The following is a 13,171-nucleotide window of genomic DNA, read 5'->3' as shown; positions in this document are numbered from 1 at the left end:
ACATTTAATCAAAAAAATTATGTCAGATTTGTCCATATTTGACCCAATGTTGGGTTAAAACCATAGGGTTAAAACAACCCAAATTTTTTTAGTGTGTGTGTGATGATGGTGGTCAGGGTTTGTGGAATTTATTGATTGATGGGTTTGCTGTTGACTTTAAAGCTTACTAACATGTATATTACATACACTCTAAAAATGCAGGGTTGTTTTAATTCAAATGTAGGCCAAATTTGGACAAACCCAACAGTTTTAATTGATACATTTAACCCAACTGTTGTGTTGTCTTTTGTCTATTTTTTATCCAAGTTTGGATTAAAACAACCCACACTGCAAAAAATGCAGGATTCCACACAATTCATTTATGTTGTCTCAACACAAATCAATTAAGATAATGTAACAAATTTAAGTGGATTGAACATAACACATTTAAGTTTTCCAAAGAAATCTCAAGAATTGTGTTGTTTTAGCTCCTTTTAAATAAGTAGTTTCAACAAGCAGCATAAATATTTTTTAGTGCAGCATTGTTTTGTAAAATGATCCTCTAAAGTCTTCTAAAAAAGTGATAGTGATAAGAAAAAAGTATATATTTCTTCTCTTATAATCTTATTATTAATCAATGTTAAAATAATGATTTTTATTCTATTGATGACATCTGAATAAAATATAAAGGCAGTATAAAAATACACTCTTAAAAATTAAGGTTCTAAAATGTTTTACCATATTTATTTATTTATTTATTTATTTTTGCAGTGTTGCCATTGAAAAACCATTTATGGTTTCCAAAAAACCCAATTATTCTAAGGATGAAGAACCTTTTTCTACTATAAATAATCTTTTGTGGAATGTAAAGGTTCTTTGGATGTTAAAAGTTTTCTTTGGGACCATCAATGCCAATAAACAATAAAGTACCTTTATTTTAAGAGAGTTATTAACCATATAACAATACACATTTCCCATAAAATGTGATTCGTAGGCGTTTTGCCCGTTTATGTTTTTGGTATATGTTACAGGACCTTGATGTCTGTAGCTTAACTTTTATTAATTAACACTATTAGTAAGTAGTTTGAATATATATATATATATATATATATATATATATATATATATATATATATATATATATATATATATATATATATATATATATATATATATATATATATATATATATATATATATATATATATACATACATATATATAGTTGATATATATATATATATATATATATATATATATATATATATATATATATATATATATATATATAGTTATATACAGTTGAAGTCAGAATTATTAGCCCCCCTTTGATTTTTTTTTTTTATATATATATATTTTTCTAATTAGGTTTAACAGAGAAAGGAAATTTTCACAGTATGTCTTACAATATTTTTTTTTTCTTCTGGAGAAAGTCTTATTTATTTTATTTCAGCTACAAAAAAAAACTGTTTTTAATTTTTTTAAAAACATTTTAAGGACAAAATTATAGCTCATTCAAGCGTTTATTTTTTTTCAATAGTCAAAAGAACAAACCAAACCTAATACAATAACTTGCCTAATTACAATACCGTGCCTAGTTAACCTATAACCTAGTTAAGCCTTTAAATGTCACTAAGCTGTATAGAAGTGTCTTGAAAAATATCTAGTCAAATATTATTTATTTTCATGACAAAGAGAAAATAAATAAGTTATTAGAAATGAGTTATTAAAACCAATATGTTTAGAAATGTGTTGAATAACTCTTCGATACACAGAAATTGGGGGAAAAATAAACAAGGGGGCTAATAATTCTGACTTCAACTGTATATATGTATGTATGTTAGTATGTGTGTATATATATATATATATACATATATATATATATATATATATATATATATATATATATATACATATATACATATACATATATATATATATATATATATATATATATATATATATATATATATATATATATATATATATATATATATATATATATATATATATATATATATATGTCAGTATATTTCCTGATGTTTTAACAGTTATTAATTAAATTTCATTTCTAAATTTCTACTTCTTTACTTCTATAGTGCTTTTACAATGTAAATTTTGTCAAAGCAGGTTCAGATAGGGGATTATAATGAATTAAAAGTGTCAGTTCAGTTTTCAGAGTTTAAGTGTAAGTTCAATTTAGTTCAGTTCATTCAGTATTAGAATGTAGTGAACTTTAAAAAACACAAAACATAATTCTGTAATAAATTTACACTGCATTGGGGTAATTGATAATGTCATGCGCCCCCCATGCCCCCCATTTTTTCTTGGTATTTCACCTACATATGCTCAATAAAAAACATGCCTTAGCTTTACTTAAGCTATTTATTCACTCACTCTGTCAATTGACTAATTAATATTAATTTCTCAAAACAATCCAGGGTTCAGATCAGTTAAAAATGATGTAAAGTAAATGTTTTGTGATCATTTGTTTTGAGTAAGACTATTAGAATAGATAAATAGATATCACTTATTCTGAAATCAAACATAAACACTTAATGACAACATTAATAAACGGTTTTATTTCAACTGTTTATTTTTGGTTATCTAACAAAATGTTGCAAAATCTGAAAGATAATAATCAGATTGTAGATAAAATCAGAAATCTTTTTTTTTTTTTTTGCCCTTATGCAACATGATTTTCCATATCGAATCAATGAAGAAAAGATAAACACTAATGAGATTACAAAGATTTTGTAATTTTATTTTGTTGTTGTGTGGCAAATCATATTTGCAAGACTGTTGTTCCAGGCCTGATAAGTTATACTGCAGAGATAATTAATTATAGTTTCTATTTAACCCTAAATATATTTTTATGGGGAAAGTTTGTATACTAAAAAAGCAGAGTATAGTAATCAGTCACTTTTACAGTGTGCTCAATCAGGCCTCACAATCAAAATCTCATTAAGTCTAGCAGCAAATTGAGTTTCATAACAAATCCAGTGTGACAACATATTGTTCCTAATACAAAGAAAAATACAAACAAGGGTCCACTTGAAAATTCCCAGTTTCTCTGGATTCACAATTTATAATTGTGTTTAAGTAATACTCATGACATTTATTCCAAACTAAAAAAAAAAAATATATATATACTCTTCTAACACAAAATTATATTTTAATTTCCAGAGGAGTTAATAACTTCATTTTCAACTTCATTTTGACTGTCATCTGTATATCCAGAGGATCTGAGAATGTTCAAGTGGGGTTTTTTTCTTAGCTGTATTACAAACACAAAACTTGATGTAGAGTCTGTGAGAGACCAATTTGGTCTACACATTTACAAATAATCGTAAAACAAATGGCATGTAATACACTGAATTTAACACAAACTTAAAGTATAAAGTGTGAAATTATAATTTAAAATAGTATGTTTTTAAAGCATTTTGAACTGTATTTGCTACTTCAAAACTGATGAGTTCATATCTCAAAATTGCTCAGCTAAATGTTGAACAGTAAATCTATATTTTTATAAATGTTAATGATTAAATTACACACCAAATGCTTGAAAGACACATACCGAAATTTCTTTCAACAAAATGATATGAAAAAAACTTCTTGAAGGGCTCTTGAAATGGGCAGAAGTCACCCAAAACAAATGTGGCCTTTTCCCTGGAAAACCAGCAGCATGAATATTTTTCACATTTTTAAACATTCATTCCAATTAAAGCGGCCTTGTGCGAGTGCAGCCATGCGGCGCTGTTATTCAATTCCATTAAAATGAATGAAGCAGTGGCATGCAACCATGCAGTTAACAGGAATTAAAACTACAGGCAAGATGACAGATTACAGAGGAAATTGAGTGGTGTACGCTGAACGTGCGCGTCTTTGTTGTTGTATTTCACCTGCATGTGGTAAGAAATGTGCATGCATGCATTTCAATGCAATCCATACAATACCTATAGCACCTTACGGACCGCAATGTGATTAAACATGAAGGTTTGATTGAAATTTTGGTAAAAATGTCATCGCTTGATGTTTCGCAATTAAATGTTGAATAGATGAATCCAAAAATGTACGCAACTCAAAAGCCATCCGCACGTTTCACCTCGTCTCCGACTGAACTTCCAGTAGACGAAGTAGCCATGCAATTAATTAAAAACAAAAGCTGGAAACAATTAATCAGCTTGGAATCCCCTCTTCTTTTATAGACCTTATTATGAGGACGACTGGATAAGGGAGATCTATGAAATGTAATTTATGAACACCGAGGCTGCAGAAGCCAGAAAGATGAATGTTTTAAGTTTTACTCGGACGATTTCCTAAGGAAAAAAAAAAACTCCCAAAGCAATGGGAGATGAGAAGGGGGAAAAAAGATTTGGCATCCAGTGCTGAGCTATTCATGCCCTGAGCTGTTGTGTCCGCGTGTGTTACCCAAGGTCACCACACAATGGCACTGTCCACACCTCAGTTCAAAGAACAATACAGAGTTAAACCACTGGCCATAAACAAAGCAAATGATTCCATAAAAAACTGAATAAAGCATGCACTTGTGGTTATAATCAGTCTAAAAGTGATAGTTCCCCCACAAATTAATTTTCATTTAAATTTGCCCTGAATTTCTTATGTTGAACATGAAATACTAAAAAGTAGTCTAAAAATGAATCATTGTTGTTACTTAATTTAATCGGCACACATTTAAAATATATATATTTTTTTTTTTTTGAGTTATTTTAACTTATTTTGGACAAATGGGATCCAACAGCAAAATAAATTTTAAACCAATGATTTCAAATCACTTTCATTTGAATTACCTTGTCTGGAAGACAGTTTACTCTCCTCTTGTGAAGCCCATTCATCTCAGTCACTAAATTTGGACAACCAGACATTTCGATTTATTGTAGATTAAACTTATCAACTGCTTTACTAATGCTTACTGTTGACTGAGATAGAGCTAGCATTAGAATAAGATAGTCATTTGGCTTGGCACATGTAAAGAGTAAATAATGACATCATTTTCAGTAATGGGTAAACTATCTCTTTAATGTCAATTACAAAGCTGCCAACACTTTGCGCGGTGGTAAACCTCAAAACGTTTAATGAAAGGATTAAACTTAAACAAGTCTTTCTCTCTAGTTTAAACATTACATTTATTACAAACTTTCCCCCTTTTTTTACCCACACAAAGCATGCTGGGAACTACACATCCACATCCCCAGTTATAATCAGCACAATTCCTTTACATTGTCCCAACACAAAACAATTAAGTTAATTACTTTTTTTTATAAATGTATTTAAATTTAGGCTTGAACATAAAACAAATATATTGTCCAAAAAAACTTATGCAATAATTGTAATTTCAATTTTTTTTGTAAGTTACATTTCATCCTACACTGTAAAGAATTCCACACAATTCCTTCATGTTTCACCTAAAACACAAATCTAACACAATGCAAAAAAAAAACACAAAAAAAAAAACACAAAGTTAACTTGATCGTTTTTGCAAACGTAAGTGTATTGAACATAAAACAATTGTGTCAAAAAAAGAACAGTGTTGTTTCAACTCATTTTAAATAAGTAGCTTGAGCAGGCAGCAAAAGTCATTTTTTGAGCATGCTGTATGCTACGGATGTCAATGGCTAGTTTCCCATATTCTTCAAAATTTCTTTAGTTGTATATTAAAATCTCCTCATAAATGTTTGAAACAAGTTTTCAAATGATGATGGAACTGTGTTGAACTGACTCTTTTTTTTAATTCATACACTGTAGAACCCAAAGCCTAAGGTAACTCAAACTGTTTGAGGAAATCGTTTGCAACATTTATGTTTAAAAACTAACCCTAATGAATACCGTGACCTTCATCCATTAGAGTAAATGAAGCAATTTGAGCACAGTAACTCTATAAATAAAGAGAATTCAAACCAACTGATTACTGTAAAACACATTAGGTTAAGGCAACTCAAAGTGTTTGAGAAAACCTTTTGCTACAAACCATTTAAGTTAAAAATATATTTATATGATTAATGTGAACTTACTGCATTTAAGTTGAAGTAATGAGGTATTTAATTAACTCATCACCTTCAACACTAGTTCAACACACCTTCAAGAGTTCAAAACTCTTTTCAAATGAGTAGATTTAACTTTCAGTCAATTTTGAGTTAACTCGTTTCATTCACTCAAAACATATATATATTTTTTTCAAACTACATATTTAAAATGAGCTGAAACAACCCAATTCTTGAGATTTAAACTGAGTAAAACTGATTTCTTTATGTTCATTCCGCATACATTTGTTAAAAGTGTTAAGTTAACTTAATCAATTTGTGTTGGGACAACATGAATGAATTGTGTAGAACCCTGCATTTTTTTACAGTGTTTGATAAAGTTGACTGTTGGGTTTTACAGTGTACTGTAGTAAACCAGTATTTTTTTATTTTATTTTTTTGAATTGCAGTGTTTGTTTATTTCAATTACAGACATTAGGTGTGAGATTAGCCACTTGAGGTTATGATCGTATAGACTCGTGTGCTGTTGTTTGTGCTGTGATTAGCTGCAAGTGGCCGAAAAGAGCTCTGAGAGAAGCACTTGGATGCTTCTATTGGTCTGTGGGGGAAAACGGCATGTTCTTGATTTGTGTGTGTGTGGAGCAGAGGAAAGGGCTGCGTTTAAAAGGATAATGTCAGGCAGCCTTTCATTTTACTGGCTTTTCACCTCAGTGTAACAGACAAACAAGGTTTTTCCTGTCTGCGTGATGTGGTGCTTTCACACAGACGTTTAGTTGTCACCTTGAGCAACATGTTTAAGTGTTTGGATCCAGACCTTGATATGAGAGCAACTCTGGAATAGTGGTTTAATGTTGTTGTTGTTTTTATTCTGTTGCATTATTGTCCTCAATCAGATGTTCTTCATGGCTTCACTTTGTCAGTGTGCCAACTGGATGAAAAATGAAACGGCAGACAAAGCAAATGGATAAATGGCAGTGAAGACTGATGCAAACGCATCTCACAAACACATTTGAACTGTAACTACGCCGTGTGAGATAACAGTAATGGGCTTTCAAGGCAATGAGTGTGGGGACTTGTTGTCTAATGATTTTTATACAAGGCGTTTAGGTGCAGAGCAACAAAACATTATTTTACATTGAACAAAGCATTCATCAAAGTGCAGTTTGTTATCAACTCTGTCGTGGAAAGATGCATATTCATTTATTTGAACAAATGCATTCAATTGATTCAAAGAGACAGTATAGATATGAGTGAAAAATATTAAGTTCAAATAAATACTATTAAATAAGTAAAAATGTATTATTGTTTCCTCAGAAATATTAAGCACACTGTAAAAAAAATCCATAGTTTTACAGTTTTTCTCCAGCAGCTGGGGTGCCAGAAAATAAAGGAAAAAATAAGGGCTGTTAAATTACAGAAATTTACTGTAAAATAACGGACATTAAATTACAGAAATTTTCTTAAATTAAAATTTCTGGCAAATTTCTGTAATTCAACCTAATTTAACAGCTTTTTTTTCCCCTTAAAATTAGGGCTACAAATTAAACGAGCATTTAATTTACTCGCCCTTGCCCTCACCCTCTTCGCTATAGTATTCAACTGCGACATAGCGCATAGGATATAAATGTCATCAGTACGTAATAACCAGTTATGATCTATTACTGAATCGATATCGAATGGTCCGTGCCTGCATCATGGTGCATCAAAGAAGCAATTAATTTTGACACCCCTATAATAAACTAATTAACAGCATACATACAACATACAATTGAAATAAACAGTGTTTTACCGCTTTCCGAGTCTAACAGTATTCAGGTACAGTGATTGATACATTTTTTTTTATAAAAATCAGTAAATTAATTAATTTCAAAGTTACAAATGGTACACTTTCTTATGTCAGTTACAGGCGTCAAAAACACATGCAAATGATAAATTATAATACAGACTCAACATTACATATCCTGTGATGTGACTTTTGCGGATGACCACTTTGCGATATCAATGCTGAAACTATATATTGTGCAGCTCGACATTGTACAATTAAACAATATCATATTCATTCATTCATTCATTCATTCATTCATTCATTTTCTTTTCGGCCTAGTCCCTTTATTAATCTGGGGTCGCCACAGCGGAATGTCTTTGGACTTGGTGGGGGAATCTGGAGCACCCGGAAAAAGCCCACGCGAACACAGCAATATCATATTAAAGTTTTTTTTATATTTTAAGTACTTACACCAAACTATGTACTTATGTCTACGACAGCATGGACAGCACATGATCTCTTTCACCTCTGGTTCAGTAAGATAAATCATGATTGATTAGCATCTGGATTCTGGCAGATTTGACCACAGTCTCTCTCTCTCTCTCTTTCTCTCTCTGTCTCTCTCTCATGTTCACATTACTGAAACATCGTTTTAGTATGTTGTGGCAGTAGAGGCTGTGTCCTAAAGCAGCCAGTTCTGGTTGATGATTTACAGCAAAATTGCTTGTAAATTGAAGAAGAAACTGTTTTGCAGACCTGGCAGCTTTCAAGCCCTGCTCCCATTTGTCACCCAGCATTTCCTTTTGTGTATAGCACAGGAATTAATTAGCTGGTGCTGCCGGAAAAGTTTACGGCCATTATTTATGGGAGATGAAATGCCTTGGACAGAAGCCTCTCTTTGGCCCTCTATATTTCCTCCCCCCTCCCTGCGTTGTGGTTGTTTTTAAACTTTTGTCTCAGAACATCAATTTAGATTTTGTCAGCTGTAGGTTTTCTCTGACAGGTTCATGCTGGTGTGTCCATAAAAGTGACTCAGTGATTACTGCTGCACGGTGACTTAAAATACTGACATACACCGCTGTGTAATGCAGTGCGTCGTAAACACACAGGCGGCAAAATGTGAGAGGATTTAACTCTGTTCTACATGCTGTTTCATTTCCCTACTATATTTCTTATATTAATACTTTGATTTAGCAATAGATTGAAAGTAATAGTAAAAAAGCACATTAATGGATAAATGGTTTCCATAGGAATATTAAGCAGCTGTGTTATAAATGTTTTATAAGGATTTCTGAAACTTCACATGAGTGTTGATAAAAAAAATTTAGCTTTACATCTCAATAATAAATTGCATTTTAAATGTATTCAAATATAAATTTGTTATTTTTGTAATAATATTTTAGAATTCTACAGTATTTTGCCCAACCAAAGCAGCCTTGGTGAATATAAGAGACTTATGGTAGCACATGCTTTGACAGTTAAACCCCTTCAGACCCAAATTATGTTCTAAGTTTCTGAAAAATGTAAAAGCATGTTTCTTAAGGCTCTTATAAATAAGACCAAATTATAATAATAAAAATTCAACACTCTTTAAGTGTACATTAAGTTTATATTAACTTTAATCAGTAAGTGCAATCTCTCGCTTTTTTACATATAATCTGAGAAATATTTCCAAACATATTAATAAATCTGAATGAAAACATTGTAAATGTGGCTTACATCTGTGTCTGGGGGAAAGTGATGCCATTCTGTGTGGAGTTTACATGTTATCCCAGTCCAAAGACATGTGGTATATAGGTGAATTGAATAAGCTAAATTGTTTGTAGTGTATAAGTGTGTGTGAATGAGTTTGTATGGGTGTTGCCCAATTGCAGTTGCAGCTGGAAGAGCGTCCGCTGTGTAAAACAAATGCTAGGATAGTTGGCGGTTCATTCAACTGTGGCAACCTCTAGAATAGACAATAAGCTGGAGGAAAATGAATGAATGAATGAACATGCATTAGGGATAGTTCACCTAATAATTTAAGTTTGCTCACTCTTTACTAATGCTCAAACAGTTCCAAATAGTTCAACAGTGGAATAGTGAAAACTGGTAACCAATATGTAATAGTTATAAGTCACTAATATCTTCTTTCTTGTTCAACAGAAGAAAGACATTTAACCAGTACTGGAACAAGTGAAGAGAGAGTAATAATCTCAAACTATCCCTTTAAATGTTCATGTTGAAAAGAAGAGAGGCGTTGATTCAGCAAGGATGCATTAAATTGATTGCAAGCATCAGTTAAGATATACAGATACAATATACGCCATTTTAAAATATAACTCAACTCCAAATTTGTTTTTACCGCTGAAATTGTATAGGCCAGGGGTGCCCAAACTTATTCTTATAAAGAGGTAAAGTACACATTTGAAGGTAAGTATACCAAATTGTATTACTTTAATTTTTCCATGAGTAATTTCTTAAAATTTAAAAATAACTACAGAACATTGCTTTAAATTATCAAAGATAATCACCCCAACCACATCAATCTCTTCATCTTCTCAAATGGGATGGTAGGCCAAATTAAAGGTTAGTATGGGCCAACTTTGTCCTGCGGGCCCTTGTTTGGGCATCTCTGGTATAGGCGCAATATTTACAAATAGCATGATCTTACATTAGTTAAGCCAGTTGTGGATTCAGTGGAATGAATGACAGCCAGTCAATGTGCACAGAGTCAATGAGCGCAGCATATGTATACCCACATTTCCACATCTTTATGTCATTTATCACAAGAATAGTTTACAATTAAATCTCTACCCTAACCGTAGCGTTCACGCAGGCCCTTTGCCTCATGCCGAGGAGCGTAATGTCAGGATTTCTATTGTGGCGGCGGATGTGATAATCTGCTCTTTTTTCTCCAAAGCGTCCCCCTTGTGGTGCGGCGCGGAGCCCACAGCATTCCCGATAATCACTCATGCCTCTTTGTAATCAATGCCCACAGAAATAGGATTCCTTTGGCCGATGGCAATTAATAAATTCGTGTCCTTTTTTACCACTAGTGAGCTGAGCTTGAAATTACCAGTGACTGGCTTCTCCTCATTTGCATATTTATTGCAGCGCAGGAAAAAAAAATTCTGGGGAATGATTGATGTGGAGCCTGCCTACTGAATCCCAAACAGCATATTATTATGGGGAGGGGGGGGAATGCCAGCATACAGTTGATTAAAGTTGAAGACGGTGGGATCGCTTGCTGCTACTTTTTTTTCCCCCTCCTTTTTGTTTCCTCTCCCGTTTTTTCATATCTTCGGAGATGGCGGGCGTAAGAATTAAAAGCATATTTTAATGGATGTTGACAAGAAGTGAACTAACAAAAGCCTGAGCGAAGGATTTGCTTGAAAAGATTCAATCAAACATGTTTGCTGGGATTAATTGTGGGTGGAGGCGGGAGACGGGCTTGAATGAGGGCGATTGTTTCGGGGGTCACCTGCGCCCATTCCCTCTGTCATTTTGAGTGATAATTTGGAAATGTCCTATGATTGTAGCTAAAGAGCTAAACCCTGTTCATCGCACAATCTTCATCCTATTGATAGAGTTCTGTTTGTGTGGAGGAGAACGGGGACTACGGTTAATACAGACTCTTACTATTTTAATTGGGCAAAACCCTCTAAATTAATTCATATATCCAGGGCTATGGTAAAAGGTTTCTTTGGATATGATAATTTGTTTCCTGCTCTATCATTCTCAATGTTTTGTAGTGAATGAAAGTCTTATATCTGCTTTCTAATAGTGTAATTATTGTGTTTCTACTCCAAACTATAAATCATGCACAGCAAAGTGGCTGCTATTACGACTCGAAAATGGCCTACAGATGACAATATGACTAAGATAATATGCTATGATAAGCAATGTGCTTTTTTCCAAAGTTCATATTCCTGTAGCAAATGGATGACTGACAGACATTAAGTAATTTTTACTGAGGTAAATGTAACGTCAGATGACTGACGTCTTTCGTAATCTCTGTGTAACATGAACGGGACGCTGACAATGGAATACGGATCCAAACGCAGGTTTATTAACACGAATGGTCAGGCAAGCACTGGTCAACACAGAGGCAAACAGATGTATGTAGGCAGATGGTCAGTACAGGCAGGCAGCGGGCAACGTAAACAAAAAAAACAAAGCAAGGTTCAAAAACACAAAACATATGGAATGCGTTGTAAGTTCACAAACAGTACAACAAGACTCAGCACTGAAGTGTGTGTGTGCGCTGTATAAATAGTCCTTGTAATCTGTTCATGAATAGCTTCAGCTGTGTCTGTCTACAATCATGGGGATCTAGGGATGGTGTGTGAGTGGTGCATGACTAGATCTTGTAGTCCATTTAATGGCAGATTTGTAGTTCTATGCATAACTGTGTGTTTACCAGCGAACTACACAGGCTGGATCGCTGGTGATCGTGACACTCTGATGGGAGATTATATACTTGCAATAAGTTGTACCAGCACTATGTATTCTCCTATAAAGAATCTATTTCAAACAAATGTTGTTTGATGATCAAATTGTTTTGATGTTTTTTTATTTATTTATATATATTTATATATAAATTTATTTATACCCTTATAAGGGTTTATATGACTATGATGCATTCAATCGCGTCAACCATAGGAAATTCAACTGTCATTCAACAGTCTGAAACTGGCAGTTCCAGAGCACTGATAAACATCTTAAGTATTCACAAAACTCGTTTCTTTTAAAAATGTGTTCATATCTGCATGTAGCCTAAAAAAAGTAAAATCAGACTCATTATTTGTATAGTTTGACCTACAGTAATCTCTAAAATATGGAGCTAATAATATGCCAAAACAATCAGAATTTGATTTGTGTTGATTTGAATAATTGACAATTGTAATTGAATAAATCTGAATTTTTTATATGCCATTAAACATTTTATTCAAATGAACACAATTCAGATTGAAATGTTTTGAAATATTATTAGCTGCATATTAAAATAGCCACTAAATCCCTCAAAACACTGAACCCCATCCACACACACACAAACACACACACTGGTGACAAGTTTTATCTTTTCACAGTTGAAACACTGATTGTGCATGTACATGGGTAATTATACTTTTCAGCAAGTAAAATGGATATCATTAAACTTATATTTTCATGTTCATTCATGTTTCTCAAACAACAATATGCTATTCCATCATTGACTCTAAAGTTTCTATTTCTAGCGAACAAATAAGCTACAGACACTGAATGACTTTCCTGTGGTAAATGTAACTTCAGTTGACAAGTTGTTTCACAATTCTTTTTTAAATTGTAATTGTGCAAAACCATAAGATATTTGATATTTCAGCAAGTTGTGCTATACAGTACAGTTCATCTTTCATTCAAGTATGAAAAACTTGAACAACAATATATTCATGATTGCAGCAATA

This window comes from Danio rerio, chromosome 15 (assembly GCF_052040795.2).
Source record: "Danio rerio strain M-AB ecotype USA chromosome 15, GRCz13ab, whole genome shotgun sequence".
Classification (NCBI taxonomy): domain Eukaryota; kingdom Metazoa; phylum Chordata; class Actinopteri; order Cypriniformes; family Danionidae; genus Danio; species Danio rerio.
The sequence above is the reverse complement of the archived record's forward strand: the minus strand, read 5'-3'. Positions refer to the sequence as shown.